Here is a 19,878-nt window from a genome sequence, read left to right as displayed (position 1 = left end):
CCTCTCTACCATGACTCAAACCGCTTTCTCCTTCCAGCGGGCACTTCTGCTGATCTTTGCATTTCACAATCATATGCATTCATCAAGGCCGAGATCGAAGGACACCCCGTGCAGCGGCTCCCCAAGTCATCCCCTCAGGAGACAGCCTTTCTTCTTCTGAGCATCCCCAGCACTTTGAATGTGTGTTCCTGTGGCCGCGTGGGGAAATGCGGCTTTGTACTTTATTTCTTTGTAGGTATTTTGAGGGCAGGGACTGCCTCTCAGTCACCTCTGTAACCCCTGTCCAGGGTTTGTTAAATAATGCACTGAGACGGAGGAATGCACGTTATCTTTTGGGGAGATGGTACCCATTTACATCTGAAACAGCTTTTGGATTACAGAGCAGACTTTTAAAGGAAACGCTAATAGCCTCTTTGAAGGGAAAAGGGAATATATGCTCTTAGGTGTCTGAGATAAATGGATCAGAGTACATGGGTCAGAATTTGCCTTTTTATTTTCTGGGGAAAAAAAAAATAAGTCAGGAAACAAGGTGTTGCTGCACTATTGTTCAGGCGCCAAAGTCTTTCTTCCCATCTCCATTATCTGGATTTCTCTCCTGGAAGCTAAATTTTCCAGAATTATCTGGGTTGTTGCCATTACTGTCTTCCGAGCTTACTGGTGTGGGTGGCCACTTCCAGATGGAGCTTTCCGGCAAGCTGGCTCAGCTGGTCCATGCCCTCGCACTCTGGCGTCAGGTAGGTGCTATGGGTGCATGGCGGAACTACATATTCGCTCGTGCACAAAGGTCTATTTCCCATTGCTGGAGCACTTTGACTTTTCCTAAATGTCTGCTTTCAGGAGTCATTTTATGAGCTTGTCCTCAATTCCCTGGATGTGGGTTGGGAATCCCACACAGGGGACAAGATTTACTGAAGAGCCATTCTGTGATATTCTACATCCAGCAAGGCAGCTTGCGAATCTGGGGTTTCTATCATGAAGTCAGTGTCCCTGCCTGCTAGCCACCTAGACACTGGCCCATAAAGTAGTGTGTGGGGGCAGGTGTACCTGAGTGGGGGACTTTCTGAGTAAGAGAATAAATCACCAGCCAATGCAGGGACTGGCCTTAAGAAACATGGCCATGTGGGACCCCCAAGCTCATAAACCAGATGAATTAAAGGGCAACTATTCACAAGGCAGAAGGATTCTTTCAGTTCTGAAAGGATTCCTTATAAGGCTCTTCTGATGAGCAAACACAGCACATTTCAAATAAGATTCATTGTAAAAAAAAAAAAAAGATCACAAAAAAGAAGATAATAACAATTTGCTTTCACTATTTCAGGAGCAGCTCCTGTGAGAAGCGAGGCCCACCTGTGTCTCACAAAGCGCCTGCAAGTCCCTCTCCTGGAGAGAGAGGGGAGCTGCAGAGACAGGGAAGGGACTTGGGGGATGGGAAAAGAGGCACGGCCATGATCAGATCTGTCCTTCCCTGACTTAGAAAGAAACCTTGTCATCTCCACGTCAAGGGCAAGGAGAGGGGCTGGTCCTGAAGTTGGAGGCTTGGCTTAACTGCTTGTTGGGTCCTGGCTCCTTGGGGTGTACCATGGAGTTCTTCCAAAGCCTCACAGTCCAAACACCATAAAGACAGATCTGCTGACCCTGACCGCTGGGCCCTGATGGATTCCCCATCTCTCATTAGTTACTGACGCGCTCCCGGGTCTTGGCAATATTTGCCTTATGGCATCAGTGCAGCGTTTCCCGTATTCACATAGTTAAATTAGTTAGCTGGATAGAAACCTCAGAGATGATGTATCTAGTTGTCAGGTGTGACTTGGTGCTAATGGCACTATAATTTGGTTACAGTCCTGGCTGTCATTAATCATCGGCCCCCAGCCGGCTGCATACTGGGTGCTGGGGATGGGGAACGGCAGGGCTGTCTCGGACAGAAGGTGCCAGCACCCAGGCTGGGGCTCTCCCCTCTTCCTCCGGGCTGGGCTGAGGCTCACTCTCCTGGTAAGTCGCTGTCCCTCAGTCCCCGTCACTGCCACAGCCACCAGCCCTGCGCACCTCTATTTATTAGCATCATGCTACTTATGCTAATAGCAGACTGTACACTATTTCTGAGCATTAACATCTGCTCCAAGCAGCCGACTTTCACTTACAGAAACTGATTTCAGCTCAGTCAAGCAGATAAACAGAGAAATCAAAGCAGGTGGCTGAAAGTGAAGGAGGAATTCTCAATTCCTGCATTCAACCGATGAACTTCACTTAAGCCATAATTAATATTCAGATAACTATATTCCGACACATAGAATAAACAAGATCATTTAAAGGATGCAAAATACATCCCAAGGGCCAGAGGGGAAGAGAGGGAGGGGGAGAGAGGAAAGAGAAGGTAGAAGACTAGATCTGAATGCAGGCACTGCCCGTTCTGGCCTATTGTGTGCTCGGCTTCAGCCGTGGAGAAGAGGTGACATGCCCCACAGAGTCAGGGAGCTGGGTGTTTACAGAACCCCTTCCGCAGGCTGGGGGAATCTGAGGTGATGGGTCCTGGAGGCTCAGGTTATCTACACCACTGGCTGGTGAAAAGTGGCCCTCTGTATTTATTTCCTCACGCTTGGAGCTACCTGAAGGCTTGGCTAGCCCTGAGGACCCGGCTGCCATGAGGCCTCTGAGGGGTGGCCGTCTTCCCTGCACCCAGGTCTTCTCCACGGGTAGAAACTCCATGCTGGAAAGCCTTCCTGACTATGAAGGGTTATTCAACTGATGATTCTAGAATTGAAGTAACATCTCTTTTGTTTTGGATGAGGCAGAATCAGACACTATATTAGAAGACATGAGTGCGGACATACCCTATTTGGTTCATAATTTTTTTGTGTGTGTTTTCCTGAGTCAATCATCTCAGAATGTTAAAACAAGACCAATGCCACTATCTGGAAAAATTCTGAGGGCTATCATTTCTATTCTAAAGGACAATGGTCCCTGGGCTCTGAGGACTGACTTTCTAATCAGCTCCCAGGGCCTTCACAACTCAAAACTCCACATGGTGAGACCATAAACCCACTGACTTTGTCACGTTAGTATACAGTGACAGCGAGGGACACAGGTGGAGTCAGTGTGCCCCTTAGCCCAGCATGGTGTGTGCCCCTATATGTGCAGATGAGGGTGATAGATAATTTATACAAGTGTATTATTGAAGAGAATACGTCTGTAGAATGAGCTGTGAGAAAACAGTCAGTGACCAGGTCCTGAGTGTGGAGTCCAAACCAGCCCTGAGGACTCCTTAGAGGGTGAGGCTGTAACCAGCAGAGAGAGCTGCCCAGGTGAGACCTGCATTCACACAGCTCAGGGCTGGCTGAGCAGGGCTCTTTCTGAATCTAGACTGCCTCTGCAGAGAGAAGAGCAGGATCCATTCCCTGGGAAGAGGGCCCTTCTAACTTTTTCTCTCCTTTTTGGTTCCTCTGGTGGCAAGGGCCCTGTGGCCAAACAACAAATGTTATAACTTTAATTTCCACTTGTGGGAAGCATCCATCTCCCTCTTCCCCGTCTCCTGCACATATGTCCTGTTTACATCTCTTCCTTCAGGATGGTGCTGACAATGCTGGGAGCCCAAAGCTGCATCTTGGGTGCTGTAGATGCTCCTCTGGAACCACTTGCTTTGTGGTTGAAATTTCCCCTGATGTTGGGATTTTTTTTTTTTTTTTTTGGTTTCCTTGGAAATGACTGAATCACAGCTGTTTGCAGCAACGGGAGGGGGGGGAGGTGGGAGGATATTCCCAGGAGAGGTGGTGAGAGGGGTGGGGTGGCAAACAGGCTTTCCCAGGGAAAGCTGAGTACCCACAGGCCAATGTGGGGTGGGGTGAGGCTGGTGGTCTTCAGGAATCCCTGGGGACAGGCATCAGGGTGGGTCGGAACCAGGACAACTGAGACCTAGCTCTTCTCTGGAGCCTGACTCTCTCTGTGCACTTTCCTGCCTACCCCACCCCCTCCTCAAAGAGAACTGACTGAGCAGCAGCCATCTTCTCAGCCCTAGGTGAGGTGTCCGGAGCTACAGGCGTGGTAGGACACCTAATGTGAACATCGTAACACCTGTGTGAAATAGGTAGGTGAGGCAGAGACTGCTGTTTTGACTCCACAGATGCAAAAAGGACTCCTGGTGCAGTGAGCCAGTGGCAGAGCTGGGAAGCAGCCCCTGGCCTTGACCTCCAGTGGTCCAGTCCTGGCACAGTCTGCAGTTGTTCCTCCTGACCCCTGGCCATCACCGTCACCCCTGATTCATAAAACCATAGGTTCAGTGAGTTCTCAGGCCCTGGCTCTCAGGGAATCCCCTTAGGCTGGAGAGAAAGGAGATGACACATCCCTGAGTGAGCTTTGTGCCTCTAGGGGGAAGAGGTGGCACCCGTCTGGGCCAGGGTGAGCAGGTTGGCTGGCTTCACAAGACTCACACCCATAAAACTGAGGACACCTAGGACCTGGTGGGGTCTGCTCCCTGAGATGCCCCTCTGAAGTAGCACTGCGATGCTGCCAGTCACCCACCCTCAGCCCAGCTTTTCTGACACCCTCTGGCCTCCCAGCTGTAGCCCCGTCTTTTCTTCTGCTTCCTCACTTCTTCGTTCCCTGCATGTCCTTTTCGGTTATCACCATCTTGTTCATTACTGTCATCTGAGTCTCTAAACTGTCTCTATCCAAACCTGACAAATGCTGCTTCTCAGAGAAGGAAGAAGAAAAGCCAAATTCAGAACCTATCTTTTGGAATTTGGGGGATTTTGCCAAGGCTGGGTTGCAGTGGCTTTGAGCTGCAGAAGGCCTGGGCTCCTCAGATGAGAATGGTGCCCTTTATTCAAGGGAAAGAGTCCTGAGATGTCCTTGGGGGTGTCTCCCTGCAAAAGGGCAAGCAAGGGCTAACGGCAAATGGCCTTGTCATTAAGGCAGGAGGCTAGTTCCTGGTCAGGTCTGTAGCAAAGGACATGGTTCCTCTGTCATGCGTCTGCAAAAGGACATGGAAATCGCGGGTCTTTGGGGACTGTTTCAGGCAGATGTCTCCACTGTGACTCCATACACACAGCATGACAGGAGCGTTTTGTTATTCCATTGCTTGGGGATGAACCCCAGAGGTGGTGCCAGATGAAGCAACCCCTCCCTTTGCTTTCCCTGTATGGAAACGGAAAAAAAAAAATACATCATTTTATGTTACACAAGGTGCAAACTCCTCCTGAGAGACACCTCTTTTATTCAACCTGATGGACGTGTCTGATTCTGGAAGAGCCATGAGATTTCTCTTGTCCACCAAGTACTCCACGGTGGACACCAACCCTCCATTTGGAAATGGCTGGGGTTGCATATGGGCTCACCCCTGCTGGTGTGTGAGTGCTCTGTACTCCTCAGAGTCCAAGCTCTGAATGCAGAACTCTGCGACCAACTCTATGGTCTGGGCTGTGCAGTAGCCCTGATGCCCTCTGCTGGCCACATCTGAAAACACAGGCAGTCTCTAGCCTGTACTTGGGTGGGACCTTCCTGGAGGTTAGACCTGCTGGCTGAAGCCGGGGATGGAGGTCTCTTCTCCCCATGGGCACTTCTTAGGCTCTGCTCTGAGTTCTGCATGCACATGCATGCTTTCTTTTTCCTTATCTTTCCACGGTGGACGGACTTCACACCTGGCTCTTGTCGACTCACAGTGTGGCCCTGGGTGGCAAGCTGACCAATCTCGGTGGACTTGTTTTGCTCTCTGTAAGGTCGCATTTCTCCTTCATGCACATTTCAAATACTAGTTTCTATTCACAACCTTCTCACTCAAGACCCCATGCCCCTGAGGATGCATCTCACTAGGCTGGAGAGGCCCTTGGGGCTCTTGTCCTGGCCCTCAACTCCTGGAGGGCAGGGCTCTTGCTAATCTTTTCTTTTGGGGGGCCTCCCTGCAGCACCTACAAGGCTGACTGTCCTGCAGCCCAGGAACTCCACAAATACCTGTTGGGCGGATTTGTGTTCTGACTGCCTCGGACTAGAGATTCCCTCAGGTGCTTCCCCTGCTCAGGTTCTTTCTCATTCCAGTTGTCGCTTGTGGGTTGGTCTCATCTCCCAGGTGAGACTTTAGATCCTAGAGGGCCAAGTGCGAGGGAATAACAGTCCTGGCGTTTTGCTGAATATAGAAAGCAATTTTGACATTGTGAAGCAGTTAGGCACGTGGCTGTCTCACTGTTCTTCACCAAGCAGCACATTTCTGAGGGCACGAGCGGAAGATCTAGGCTGTAAACAACACGCCACTGCTGAGCTCCTCCTCCGTTTCTACCCAGCCTCCTCCTGTGCTGGCTGCCAGCACTGTCTCTGCCCCAGACTCTCTACCCAGGGCCGGTGGTGTCCCTGCAGCACCTTACCAGCTTATCCCCAGCCCCGCCCGATGCCCTCGCTAAACACTGGTGAGTGGGCTCTAGTATGAAGCGATCCTTGCATCTGATCAGCGCTCTCCATGCCCTCCCCTACCTGCAGATTCTTATCCACGGCTGTCCCAGTGTAGCAAACACACTGCCTTCTGGAAACGACAGTAACAGCTAACGTTTATTAATAGCTCTCAGTGTGCTGGAGGCTCGCTGAGAGCTTTGCACATATTATCTCATGTAATGTTCCTAATAACCCTTGATGGCTCCATTATCATCTTCATTTTATAAAGAGAAAGGTGAGGCACAGAGAAGTTAAGCCACTTGCCTAAGGTCACACAGCTTGAAAGTGAGAGGGCCAGCCTCGAAACCTAGATGGTTAGATTTTGGAGATCATGTTCATATCATGCCTTCAGGCAGAAGGATGTTTGGGGTGGAGAACAAGGGCTAGGCACCTCTTAGGCACATGCATGGCAGCCTAAACGCATACACAAAATTACACAATGGCCCATATGCTGTGCACATGTGAACATTCTAGTGATGCCCCCCAGGCTCACCTGCATGTTCCCATGTGTGTACTTTGTTAGCATGTGCAGGCACAGTGTTCTCCATGCCTTCCCCACTTGCAATATTTCAGAGCAGCATTGTCTAAGGAAACATTCTGCATCAATTGTGCTGACTGCATTGGTAGCCTCTACAGATGTTCCCATAGTAGGATGTTTTGAATAAGGATTTTTTGACTTTATGATGGAGCAAAGGCTATGCACATTCATTAAAAATCAGACTTCAAAATTTGAATTTAGATCTCTCTTTTTTCATGAACGGAAGCCACTGAGACATCAGTGCACTGTGCACTAAGCCATGGTCATTTTGGGATTTTTAAATGCATTTTCTACTTAGGGTGTTTCCTACTCAGGATGGGTTTATGGGGGTGGAAACCCATTGTAGGTTGGGGGGCATCACAGTCTCTTTCAACCACTGAACACTGGAAACATGGCCAGCGAGGTTGAGGGATCACATTTTAAATTACATTTAAATGAAATTAATTGTTAATGCAAATAACCACGTGTCGTGATGGCTATGAATTAAACTGGCCATGTCATGGGTTTGTCACGAGGATGGACAGAGGTGATATTGTCACAAGAAGAGGCAGGCCTGGAATGTCTAAGCACTAAACACTGGATGTAGTTTTATTATGACTACCTGATATATGATGGCACGTGTGTATTTAGGAGCACGTAGCTGTCTTCATCTGCCCTTCCATCCAGCTACCATCATTACAGGGGCTATTTGGAGACCACCCTCCTGACAGTGGAGCCTGATCCTTGTCTCTGATGGTGGTGAGGAAGGAGGTATGGCTCTGGGATGGGGAGGTGTTCGGAGTGAGGCTCAAGTGGAGAGGCCCTCATTTGCCTGCAATCAGCGAAGGGGCAGGGAAGAAGCTGTGGCCTTGGGGGCCTTTGACGCTCTCAGGGCCCTGATTGACTGAGCACATTTCTAGTGCGTAAGTAAAACATCATCTTTGCTCCTTGTCTGTTGTTTTTATTGTGTGAGTGTGTGTGTGTGTGAGTGTGTGTGTATGTGTGTGTGTGTGTGTGTGTGCATTACTTTAAAAGAACAAAGGGCCAGCAGTTTGCCTTAGGCAATTTGGTGGCTCTGGGAGCCAAAGAGAAGTTCCCAAGGGAATGAAGCTGGTGAGGATAGGCTTGGAGGCCAGTGGGGCAGGAGCAGGGGCAGGGGCAGGAGTGTGTGGGACACAAGGACAGGGGGCAGGGCCGGCAGGGTGGGAGGTTTGAGCTGCAGCAGAGGGCAGGGAGGAGGGAGCTGGGCGACCTACATCTCCGCTGTGAATTGGCTGACTCACCCCTGGAGAATGGCTCCTGCCTTCCTGGCTGGGTGGGACACAACCTGGGCATCCTGGGAGAGGGGCGCTTGCAAAAGCTGGAGGGAATGAAGCTACAGCATGAAGGATTTAGGCGGGAGCATCGGATGGACAGATGCAGGTTGAATTCTGTGAGACACTGCAGCGGGGATTCGCTCATAAGTAACACCGCAGGGGCTAGAAGTGGGACACAATGAGTCCCTGCCTGGAAGTGGGGTGAGGGGTGTTGTGGGGAGAGGACTCCCAGGCTCCACATGTGCGTGACCTCATAGCGCATACTATGTGGTCTGTGACCTAATTGATGCTCAGTCCACACTGGGGAAGAACAAAATCACATCTATTGTTATATTGTGTGCACGTACAAATATATAACAACAAATCCCATCAGTATATAAAACTACAATGCACCGATTAAAAATGGGGGAAAAAAAACGACAGTCTTCTTTAGCTTCTTCTATTATAAGTGGCTTTAAATATCATGACATCCCAATACCTCTCAAATTTATAACTCCAGCCTGGATCCTCCGTCTGGACTCCAGGGTTGATGTCCACCTGCCGTCTCAGTACCTCTACCTGGACATCTAACAGGTCTCAGCGTGGCCAAAGAAGAATTTTGATCACCTGCCCCTAAAGCACGTTCTTCCCAGTAAGTGCTGCGTCACCACTGAGTGGCACAAGTGTCCTGGTCCCCTCTTCTTTCCCTCACTCCACATTCAGTCTACCGACATGTCCTGACCTCTGTACTTCTTGAACATCCACCCCGGGTCCTGGTTCAAGCCCCACAACTGTTGCCTAGGTGGCCCACCTCCATGTCTGCTTTCCTGTAGCTCCACACAGCAGTCAGGAAGATCTTTGTGGAATGCACAAGACTTGCCTCTTCTGATGTTTCTCCCTATTGACTGAATATAGCTCATGTATCTCATTCTTTGGGCCTTCGGGCCTGACACAATCAACCTACCCCCAGCCTCCTCCCATCCAGCTCTCCCCACCACCCTCATGAAGCTCCTGCCATGAGAATCCTCCTCCTGTTCCTTGAACACACGAAGCTTATTACCACCTTGGGGCCTTTACACCTGTGGCTCCTGCTGCCGGAAGTGCTTCTCCCACGGTGTGGACTGGTTTGAATCTCAGTGTCTCAGGAGACCCTTTCCCACTGGCCCAGTACACTTCATACCTCATTCATACATTTTAATTCTCAGCCTAGCACTTAGGATCAGGTTTTTAATTTCTATTTTAAATTTATTACCTAACTCACCTCAAGAAAATGTGAACTGCAGGAGAGCCAAGACTTGATCTGCCTAGGTCACCGTTGTGTCTCCAGCAGCTAGACCCATGCCTGGCACGGAGTGGGTGATAAATAAGTATTTATGAATGAATGAATTATTTAATCCTGATGGTGCTCTTTGGAGAAGGCTTTTTTTGCCTAGGGTAGAAGTATGAGCTCATGAATGTGTTTCCTGGACTGGCTCTTGTGTACGAATTGCAAGACTAATTAAACTCGTACATATTTGTGGAAATGCAAATATAATTTTATTTACCAATGACTGTAATAAAGGTAAATGCTCCTTACTTAAACAAACAATTCACTTTGGGAATAGAGCTGTAAACAGAAGCAATAAATAAACACTCGTTATTGAGTGCTTACTGTGCACCCACTGAACTTCACGAGCTGGCTGCTCTGATCTTCCATCCTGGTTTATGTGTGTGAAAGCTGAGACCCAGGTAGCAAGCCTCTCTCAGCCCTGGGCAGAGGGACTTAGCAAGCACTCCTAACCAAGCGCACGGCTCTCGGGAGCTCAGTGTGGCATCTTGGCTTTGCCACTTACTTGCTCTGTGCCCTGGGAAGTTACTCAAGTCCTCTGTGCCTCTGTCTCCGTCTGTAAAATAGGAGTCAAAACTTCCTCCTAGTAAAACTGGAAGGATTAAATGAGATAGCATATTAGAGTGCTTGGCGTTGTGCCTGCACATGGTAAATGACAAATACGGGTTAATTCTTCTCTTATGATGATGATGATGATGATTACAATGATGGGAGACTGCTTGAGATGTTTCTACATATTCTCATTTAATTGCCACGATAACTCACGGGTCGGTGTTATTCCTGACTTCCAGGTTAGGAGGAGCTCAGAGCTCAAGGAATAGAAACCATTGTCCGTGGTCCTACTGCAGCTCCTAAGTATAAAAACCCAAGTGTTTGGACTCTGGGTCCAGCACTCTTTCCAATGTACCACAGCTGCCTCCCTGGGTTCATGGCTAAGGGCCTAATGCTTGTGAGGACCAAGCCTCACACCCATCTCCATTTTAAATCACCTGTAAGCCCTTGCCGCAAGCTTCCCCTCCGCTGTGTGCATGGACCCAGACTCTCCAGGTGCCTCAACCTGGGACCGAGGTCTCTGAGCTGCTCCTAAGGTCTACCCATACTTGTCCTCATCCCCATCCTCCCAGAGTTCCTAATGGTTGTGCCATCCTGGTCTCTAATCCTTTACATCACAGGGTTAGAGTGCTCCCTTGGGTGATTCATGGCATCATATTCCCAGGTGAAAAAGTGGAGATCTGGAGAGGCTCAAGGGCTCCATCCTCCTCCTATCCCCTGCCTCTTTCAAGCCAGGCACCTCACTGGCCATCGGCCAGGCATGGAGGGAACAGGTGAGGGGGTGGAAGAGCACCCCAGGCAGTGCTGTAGGGAGGGTTGGCTGTGTTTTGGTGGTGCTTTGGGCTTTGCTTTTCTGAGTGTCCCCTCCTGAGGAGTTCTCAAGCCTCCCTGGCAGGCAGGGGCTGTGACTCTTATGTGCACCTCTCATGCAATGTGTAGCCAGGCACTGGGAAGAACGCAGGAGAGCAAGAGCCCAATAGTGTGAGGCTTCCGACTAGAACAGACTGAGGGCAACCAAAGCGCGCACAGCGGCTGTCTTTAGGGAGGTGCGATCACGGATGCTTTTCTCGTCTCCAGACATTCCCCTCTTCTTTACATTCCTTGTAACATGTACTATTCACAATGGAGGAAAACACCACAAAAATTTTATATTAAAAAGCATCTGGAGTTTGCTAAGGGCCAGAGTGACGGTTCCCCTAGTCCCTCCAGGTGAGTGGGGGAGCCTTCACGAGGTGTGTGCCCACGGCGACATGCCCAGCCAGAACCTGCAGGGAGGTCGGTTGGGCACACAGTGCCATGGCCGGGCCTCGCCTCTGAGAGTTCCCAGTGTAAGGAGAGGTGGCCTGACAGGCGCGCAGCTGGGAGGGGCAGTGTCTGGGCCCCAGGCTGGGAGACTCAGGCGGCAGGTGCTCTGAGCTACTTCTGTGCTGCAGCAGTCTGAGGCTTCCAGCTTTAGTTGGGGGAAGCCGAAGGGAAGAGGGTGCCCCAGATGGGGGAGCAGCCTAAGCACAGAACTGCAGAGATGGAACTAGTCTCCTAGGAAGGGACGGGGACGCCAGGCCAGGGGTACCTGGGTCGTGAACTCTTTTGACTTCTTTTTTCTTTTTCATTTGTTCTCTAGCTACAATTATTGCAGGCTCACCATGTTCCAGGAACTGTGCCAAACGCTCTACCTAGATTACTGCATTCCATATGCCCAATAAACTCCTTTAGGCAGTGTGTATGTTCCCATTGGCTCCAAGGAAAAACTGAGGTTGGCAAAGTGACTAGCCCAATGTCACACAGTATGTCAGTGGAGCAGCAAGGGTTGAGCTTAGGGCTGCCTGCACCACCCTATGCTGCCTCTGAGCCCTCTGCCTCCCACTTATGGGGGTCTGGGAAGCTGTGCTGCAGAGAAATGATCCCATAGAGCTGGGGCGGAATAGCTTCACCTATGTAAACTTGAACAAAATGTATTATTAGAGATCTTGGGTATGTGGGGACATGCATATGTATGTGTGTGTGTGTGTGTGTGTGTGTGTGTGTGTGTGGAGAGAGAGAGAGAGAGAGACAGAGAGAGAGAGAGAGAGAGAGAGAGAGAGAGAGAGAGAGACAGACAGACAGACTGTGAGATCTGGAAACCACTTCCTGCAGGTGGAGAAGACACGTCCCAAACACAGTCAGCATGTCAGCAGCTAAGGAATGAGTCTTATGGTGTAAGCAGACGGTCGTGAGTATGTGGGAGTTTGTTCATCTGGGGAAGAAGGCTGAGCCCTGGTGGCCAGAAGCAGGGCACAAAAAGTTAGAGAACACCTAGAAGGTGTCCAGCTTTGAAGGGGTCCTCCTGTGTCCAAGAGGGAGGCAGAGCATTCCAACAAGCTAGACAGAGAGCTGACTGTAGGACTGGTGATGCCAGGTGACTTGAGGTTGCAGAGAGATTCCTGAGCTGGTGGCCAGCTGCAGATTCCTGGGCCCATCCTCGGGGAATTCAAGGGTGGTGGGGATGAGGCCAGAACTTTCATTTTCACCAGACCCTTGGGTAATTCTGATTCAGGGTCCTAGGAAGGGCTGGTCTACCTGAGTGTTCTGTGTGTCCCAGAGCAGCCTGCTGAAGAAATAGAGACAGAAAGCCTGGGTGTGAGGACGGGGTGGTGTTCTTAGGGACCAGAATGGTGGGGCCTTCAGATCAATGGTTGAGGTGGCTGCTCAACGTGTGCCTGAGATCCCAGGATGCCTGGCAGGTAAGACTGGCCCTCTTGCCGCTGCCCAGGAGCAGTGAGTTTGTGTGGGAGCCAGGCTCCAGAGGCCTTGCCTTTGTGTGGGTACCCCAGCAGCTGATTCAGCTTCCAAGGGCCCAGAGGTGAGGCAAAGGAGCAGGACACCTGTAGCTAGGCTCTGGGGCAGCGTGTCTGGACAGAAGGAGAGGCCCATGAGACAGAGATGCTTTCAGCTTGAGGGCATTTCCTGGGCTCCCCCTGGCCCTCGTGGGCAATGTCCTTCCCTTAGGACATGCAGCTTCCAGGTGCAGCCTCTGGCCTCACTGGTCTGGTCTGAGCAACCATCTGCTCCAGCCCAGATGGAGGTGGGGGGTGGGGGCCTCTCTCTCCCCAGAGCTGCCTGTTTCTCTTATGCACGTGTGTGCGCGCGCACACACACACACACACACACACACACACACACACATGGCCCTCCTCTTGCAGTTGTCTCCAAAGGGAGCTAGGCTTCAGGGCCACCTTTTGGGGGAGTTGATCCCCTCTTCTTCCGGTCTCCCAGGGAATCTGTGGGCAGAGTGTGAGAAAATGCCTCAGATGGCCCAGCCGCACATCCAGGAAAGCAGTTAGGTCTCTGGAGGACACTGTCTGACTCCATGTCCCCAATTAGGCTGCACACAACTACAAGTGCAGAACCCTTCTTCCCCACAACCCTCCCCTACGCCCTGGCCAAAGGCCCCCCAAAGATCCATGCTCACACACATTTGCAGAGAACTGCAGGAGTGCCCACCCAGGGAGTTGGACTCATCTTTTCTGTTTTTTACATGCACTTGGTAGAAACTGTAGTCATAGATGTACACACAATCTGTTACAAAAAATTGGCCCAGCTGAGCCATCCCATCCCACACATGCCTGCATAAACTCAGCATGTATGAGCACACACATCCACACATCTCCTTGCTTGGGTCTCACTGACTGAGACTGGAGTGTACTCACATGGAGGTGGCATGCATGCATGTGCACACACAGCACACACCCACGTGTGCACACAGACACACAAACATGCACACACATGCACAGTGTTCTCATTGCAGCCACAGTGAGGGGCTCTAGATATTGCAGCTTTGCTCAGCGCCACAGGTTCAGGCTTGAAACAGAGATGCTCTTAACCCTGGAGCTGGAAGGGAAGGGATGGGGCACTACCAGAGAGCCCCAGATGAGGGAGCCTTGCAGCCCTGGTGGAATGGAGAAAGCCCCTAACCATCTACTCTTCTCTTTCCAGAACCAGGGAAGAAAGCATAGCCCTCTCAAATCTGATGCATACAACACCAACACACATGTGTGCACACAACACACAGGACACAAGATAGATGCAAAGCCTAGAATACACTTAGTGGTGCCCACCGAGCCTTGGCCCTTGCAGCCTGTTGGCATGGGGTGTCTGTGCAGAGAAGGGCAACTCATGCACCACCTGCAGCAGCAGCCTATCACTTCTCCCGTCCAGCATACAGCAGAAGTTGATGCTGCTAAAGCAGGTTGCCCCTTCACTCCTGGAAAGCCTCAACTTTCAAATGGTCTGCTCATCCATCATGTGAGAAAACCATAGTGACCTCATCCCTAGATTGTCAGAAGTTTGTTTTAAAGAAAGGAAAAACAGTGGTTTCCAGTTCCTTGACAAATTTCTTGCCAATGTCAAGCCTTTTGCTCAGTGTGTCTGTATGTGTTTGAGTGAACAGGGCCACTTTCTCTGCCAAGTGTGTTCCCATGGACTGACAGGAGTCCAGAGGGCTGGAAGCAGACTTGGTTGCATGGCAGAGGCTGAAGTGTGCACAGACTGTCTTTTGCTCTGAGCCACAGAAGAGGCAGCCTGAGCTGGCCTCCAGGAGAACCTCCAATTATAGACCTCCCCAATTCTCTCCTGATTTTTCAGTTGCCACCTTCTGGAAGCCACCTTTTATGCTTGCAGGTCCCATCTTACTATCTGAGAGCTGCCCATGGCCAGTTCATGGGCTGGGTGGTCCTGGGAAGGGCCTGCCCAACATTTCTCGAGGACCTGTCTTTGGTCTTAGTCAGATTAATAGAAACTTGGCTGGGATCCTGTGGGTTGCCATAGTAGGAAGATTGTAGAGGAAGTGTCTCTTGGAGAAGGCCTTCTGTGGATTTGTTGATTTCTAAGGAAGATTTGGCCCCAGCCTTGATGCACCCCTGCGCTGTACAGGGAGAGGACTTCTGACCTCTGGCCTCTGCTGAAAGGTTAGCTGAGGGGCCCTCTCTGCTCCTGTCTCCCCTTTGTTCTGGGCCCTTGTCACCCCTTTTTCCAAACAAGCTGACTGTACTTCTCCTGCTGAATTAGATGCTCAATTGTATCTATGGCCTTGTGGTTAATTCAGCCTTGTCATTAGGAGTGATATGTGTGAGGGTATGCAAGTGTATCCATGAGTGTATCTCTGTGTGCATCTTCACGTGTGTCTATGTGTATGACAGAATGTTTCCACACACGTGTGTCTGTGAATGTGTTTGTGAGTATAGTAGCACTTTTGAGTCTGTGTGTGTGCTTGAGTGTAAGGGTGCCCATATCTGAGTGTATTTTTGTATGTGTTATATTAATTCATGAGTCTCTATGTGTGTGACTGTGTATATGTACATGGGTGTGTCTGTGTGAGCTGTCTGTGTGTGCCCTTTCAAGTGTGCATGTCCCTATGTACATGTGTCTGTGTTTTCAGATCCTTCATACAAGATGGTGTGCAATGATCTAAGAACACATTAACTGGTAACGTCACAGGGCTTCACTTTCCCCATCTGCAAAATAAAGGCAAATGAAGAGATGACATTTTTACTTATTTCCACAAAGGAAGCATGCAGTCATGGAAATGTGGTGGGCTTGAGAATACGACAGATTTGGGTGGTTGAAACTTGGTTAAATTATTGCTCTCAGAGCTTCCATTTCTTCGACATTCAAAGGGTCACAGTGACATCTCCGTGGAAGTTTTGTCAAAAGGATTTGATGAGATAAAATGGGTGAGAGGCTCCGTGTGTCACCTAGTAGGTGCATCGTCAATCTTCCCTCCTGTCCACCTGTGAGCCCTCGTGTCGTCCCAGTCCCCTTGCATCCTGTTTTGAGAGTAGGCAGGACTGTCAGAGCCATTCAGTGATCTGGTGGGGGTGCCAGCCCTTAATCCATGGTGAAGAGCCTGGATATTTAAATATTCACACAGCATTTACCCTTCTCATTTGACATTCATAATGACCCTGAGAGGTAGGTAGAGCAGATTCCATTGCATTGATGTAGAAGAGGAGAACTGAAAAGGGGCTGGGTTTCCAGGAGAGCCCCAGGCAGGGCGAGGCAAGGACTTGGACATCTGGCTCCTGGGTGCAGTGCATCCTTGGCATACCAGCTGCCCTGCAGCAGGCTGTGCCCAGAGCCAATCACTGCCTGACCGAGAGGAGCCTATGCACAGAATCCTGACACACATAGACCAGCGGCCAAGGAGATGGTGGAACCAGTGCTCTGCACGGGAGTCGGTAGAGTGGCTCTTCTGAAGGGTGGCCGGTCACTCCCAAAGCTGGCTCCGATATCCTGCGAGAACCCGATTCCCTCCTCCCAAATAGTCAATGGTGTCGCAGAACCCCAAATCTGATCCATTAGTCTCATTCCTCACCTTATTTACAGGATTTAGCACTCAGTGATATTTGCTGATTTCCCGAATCCAAGCCACAGTCGAGCAGTGTGGCTTGGACTTCAGACAGCAGGGGAGAAGGTGTGTTTCCATTACTGAATGAGCCTGGCTTCCCAATTTACTTTGGAAAGTGGTGCACTCAGTTGTGCTTTTATCTTAGGGAGGTTTTGGTGGGGTGATCTGTTCCTTAAATGATGGGGACCCTTTGCTAGCAGGCCAAGCACCAGGAATCAGACTGCCTGATCAGCAGTCACACCTCTGCGACTCAATTCACCCAGGCCACTTGCCCTCACTAGCATCGGTCCCAAGCCTGAGCAGCTTTATGTACTTTGGCAGGATTTGACTGGGTTGTAATTTCCTTTATTGTTCCCTTTCCATTTTTTCCTTATTAAAAAAAAGGTCTCAACTACACCTGGTTATGACAGGGCTAAAAAGAAGTAAAATACAAAAAAATACTTTACAGATTAAAATGCTGTAGAAATGGGAGGCATGTGATAATATAAATAAAATGCAAGAATTATCTGTGATCGGGTATGTAAGATGCATGCTGTGACTTTGTACATAAGTTATAGATGTACAGTAGGACATGTGACTTATTCTAGCATATGATGTAGTTTATAGTATGTACTGTGATCCTGTGATCCAGAGGATTATGTAATATCTTATGACATATCATATTCTCAATGTAGAGGAAAGTAGAATAAAAATCAGTCAACATTAGGCTATTTTGGCATTCGAAACACAAGCCCCAGATCTGTGATTTTAACAGCTGAAGCTGGAAGGAAGAAAACTAAAAATATTAATTGGGAAGATATTGCCATCACCAGCAACATGGCCCACTGGGTGGGGGGATCAGTGGGAAGATTGAAAACCCCAGGCTAGATCTGAACAAGGGGCACAGCAGGGAGGGGGCAATCTTGGAAGACAGTGGAGGAGTTGGGCTTGTCAGTGATTGTTCCCACTATTTATGAAGCCAGATGAGGAGCCATAGGGCTTGTGGTGGCCTCTGTGTGTCCGCTGATTAGCTGGCGATTATATTGATGATGTAATAAAAATTCACTTTGTCTATTAAGTTTTACCAGGACAATCAGGGAGAGATTAGATAAAAATCAAAGGAAATGAATAACAGAATGGAGGAAGAATGTCACAAGTCTCACCTGCCAGGGTCCCTGGGTCTCTCCCCTTTGACTGTCCCCAGAGGGGGCATGAATGAGGAATCCCCTATCTCAGCACCCAGACAAAGCTGCACTGGAATCTTCCCTAGCAGGGATGGCTGCTCCCTGAGAGGGACCTGGTGCTCCAGATATGACATTGGTTTAAGTTTACGGACCATGTTTAATACTTGATTAAACCTCCGGCATGACATCCTCTGTGGATCTGCTGGCCCTGCTGGGAGAATGGCTAAGTTATTGGCCCCCCACCCCCCTTGTGCTGGGGTCCCTCTGGTGATGCGGCGGGGCAAGTTGAGCTCTAGGCCTGCAAGCCCATGATGCCCACAGGCCTCCCTGCCTCTCAGCATCCCCTGGCCTGGCCTGTGCGAAAAAATCCTCCCTCCCCCAATTTTGGAGATGCTCCTTTGGGTTAAGACTTGGACTCTGAAGTCTGTTGAAATGCATGTGCCACAGAGATGGTGACACATTAATGTCCACTAGCTGCCAGGGGCACATCTGCCCAGTGTAATCTGTCAGATCAGCAAGGGACTGGATTTGAAAGGATAGGAGAAGGAGGTCAGTTTCAGTTGAGGATCACTGCCTAAGAGCCAGGCATCCTGGTTTGGTGGCTTGGGTTTGAGGCTTGGGGCTTGAGGTTGGGGGAGCAATGTAAAAGAGGATAAGTGCCTGGGGTTTGGAATGGTGCTGGGAGACCACTGTTAGTGATTTCCACCTCCCTGCAAGGAGCTGGGCCTTGCATTTACTCCAGTTCTATGACTAGCCCAGTTCTGGTCTCCCCCGAGATATCCCTGAGTTAGGAAAATGCCAGGGTCAAGGTCCATGGGAGACCTATATGAGGGGAGTCCCCATACCCCTGATGAATTTGACCCAAAGGCCACCTCCTCTATTGTCTCTGTCTTCCAAAATGGGAGAGGCAGCCAACTTCTCTCCTACAGGGCATGGACTACCCAGGAGCTCTGGGCACCCTTGCCCATGTGTGCTGTCCACTCTGGGAACAGTTCTTCCCAGGCCCTGCCAAGATTCCTACAGCTGTAAGACCAGTGTCACCCCAGGAAACTCTGTCCCCAGCTTCATCCTCACTGCCTAGCTGCCATCCAGCCATTCCTGCACTGGGGCGATGCAGAGGAAGGGCGTGGGGTGCGGGCAGATTCCAATCCCAAAACCCCTCCGCGTATCGCTGGGGACCTTGGTCTAAGTGAGCCTGTGGGGGCAATCTGGATGCCTGCCTCGGTGACAGGGAAAATGGCCATGGTTTAAATATTCTATGAGTAATTTCTCAGTCCAAGTAGGCTGCAATTGGGACAGCTGAAGGACACTGCAGCCCCAAAGCAGGTGAGGACCAAGGACAGCCCTGGCAGGTCCTGTGTGTGTCACTGATTTCCTTGGAAGTAACTGCCTGCCTTCTCCCTCAGCCCGGCTGGCAGTGGGTCTGCATTTATTCAAAAGGAGAAACTCCTTTGTCCACCAGCCTGAGAATGAGACTTCAATGCAGTGGGACAAAAACAAAACATAATGGAATGAAACAAAACACTCGGACCTGTCAGCTCTCCAGTCTCCTGTGCCTTCTTCTCCCCATCTGCTTGCTTGGGTTTTTGCTGTCCCTCTCTACCTGGGGACCTGGCTCCAAGTTCCTAATTCCCCCTACCTGAGAACTTGTCTTCTGGGGGTTCCCAAATTCCCCACATAGGACATTTGCAGTGGCAGTTTTGTGTCTGTGGGGTTGCCACCTCCTACCACATCCAGTTACCTTGTGGTGGTGAGACTGGGTCCCTCACTTTCCGAGGTCAGGGCCTGATACTCACTCAGGGTGACTGAGTTGTTTTGAATCTGTGCCTCTCTGAGAGAGGACTATGTCTCCCCCATCAGTCCTGGGGGCTTCTGGTGTCAGGGCATGACATACTTCCCCATTCTCTTTCCCTGCTTGCAGGAAAGATTGCCCATGCACTAGAGAAAAGAGCTGGGAGTGCCAGGGCATCCCAGAGGCCAAATGCAGTTAGATCAGTGATGCCTCGCTTTCCCAGCAGGCCCCTCCTCCGGCTTTGCTGGTCTGTGGAACATTCTCCTGGCCGCATGGCCTCTGCTATGACCAGCCCTCCTAATCACTAGCTCAGCTGAGATGAGGACAGAACATTCAGAGTTAGCTCCTACCCGCTCTCTCCTCATTTGTTTGTAGTCCTGGAGGGTGAAGCCCAGGACATACAGTAGGCAAGTACTACACTCTAAACCCTTTTAAAAGA

Source organism: Callospermophilus lateralis, assembly GCF_048772815.1.
Source record: "Callospermophilus lateralis isolate mCalLat2 chromosome 17 unlocalized genomic scaffold, mCalLat2.hap1 SUPER_17_unloc_3, whole genome shotgun sequence".
Classification (NCBI taxonomy): domain Eukaryota; kingdom Metazoa; phylum Chordata; class Mammalia; order Rodentia; family Sciuridae; genus Callospermophilus; species Callospermophilus lateralis.
This window is presented reverse-complemented; position numbering follows the sequence as displayed.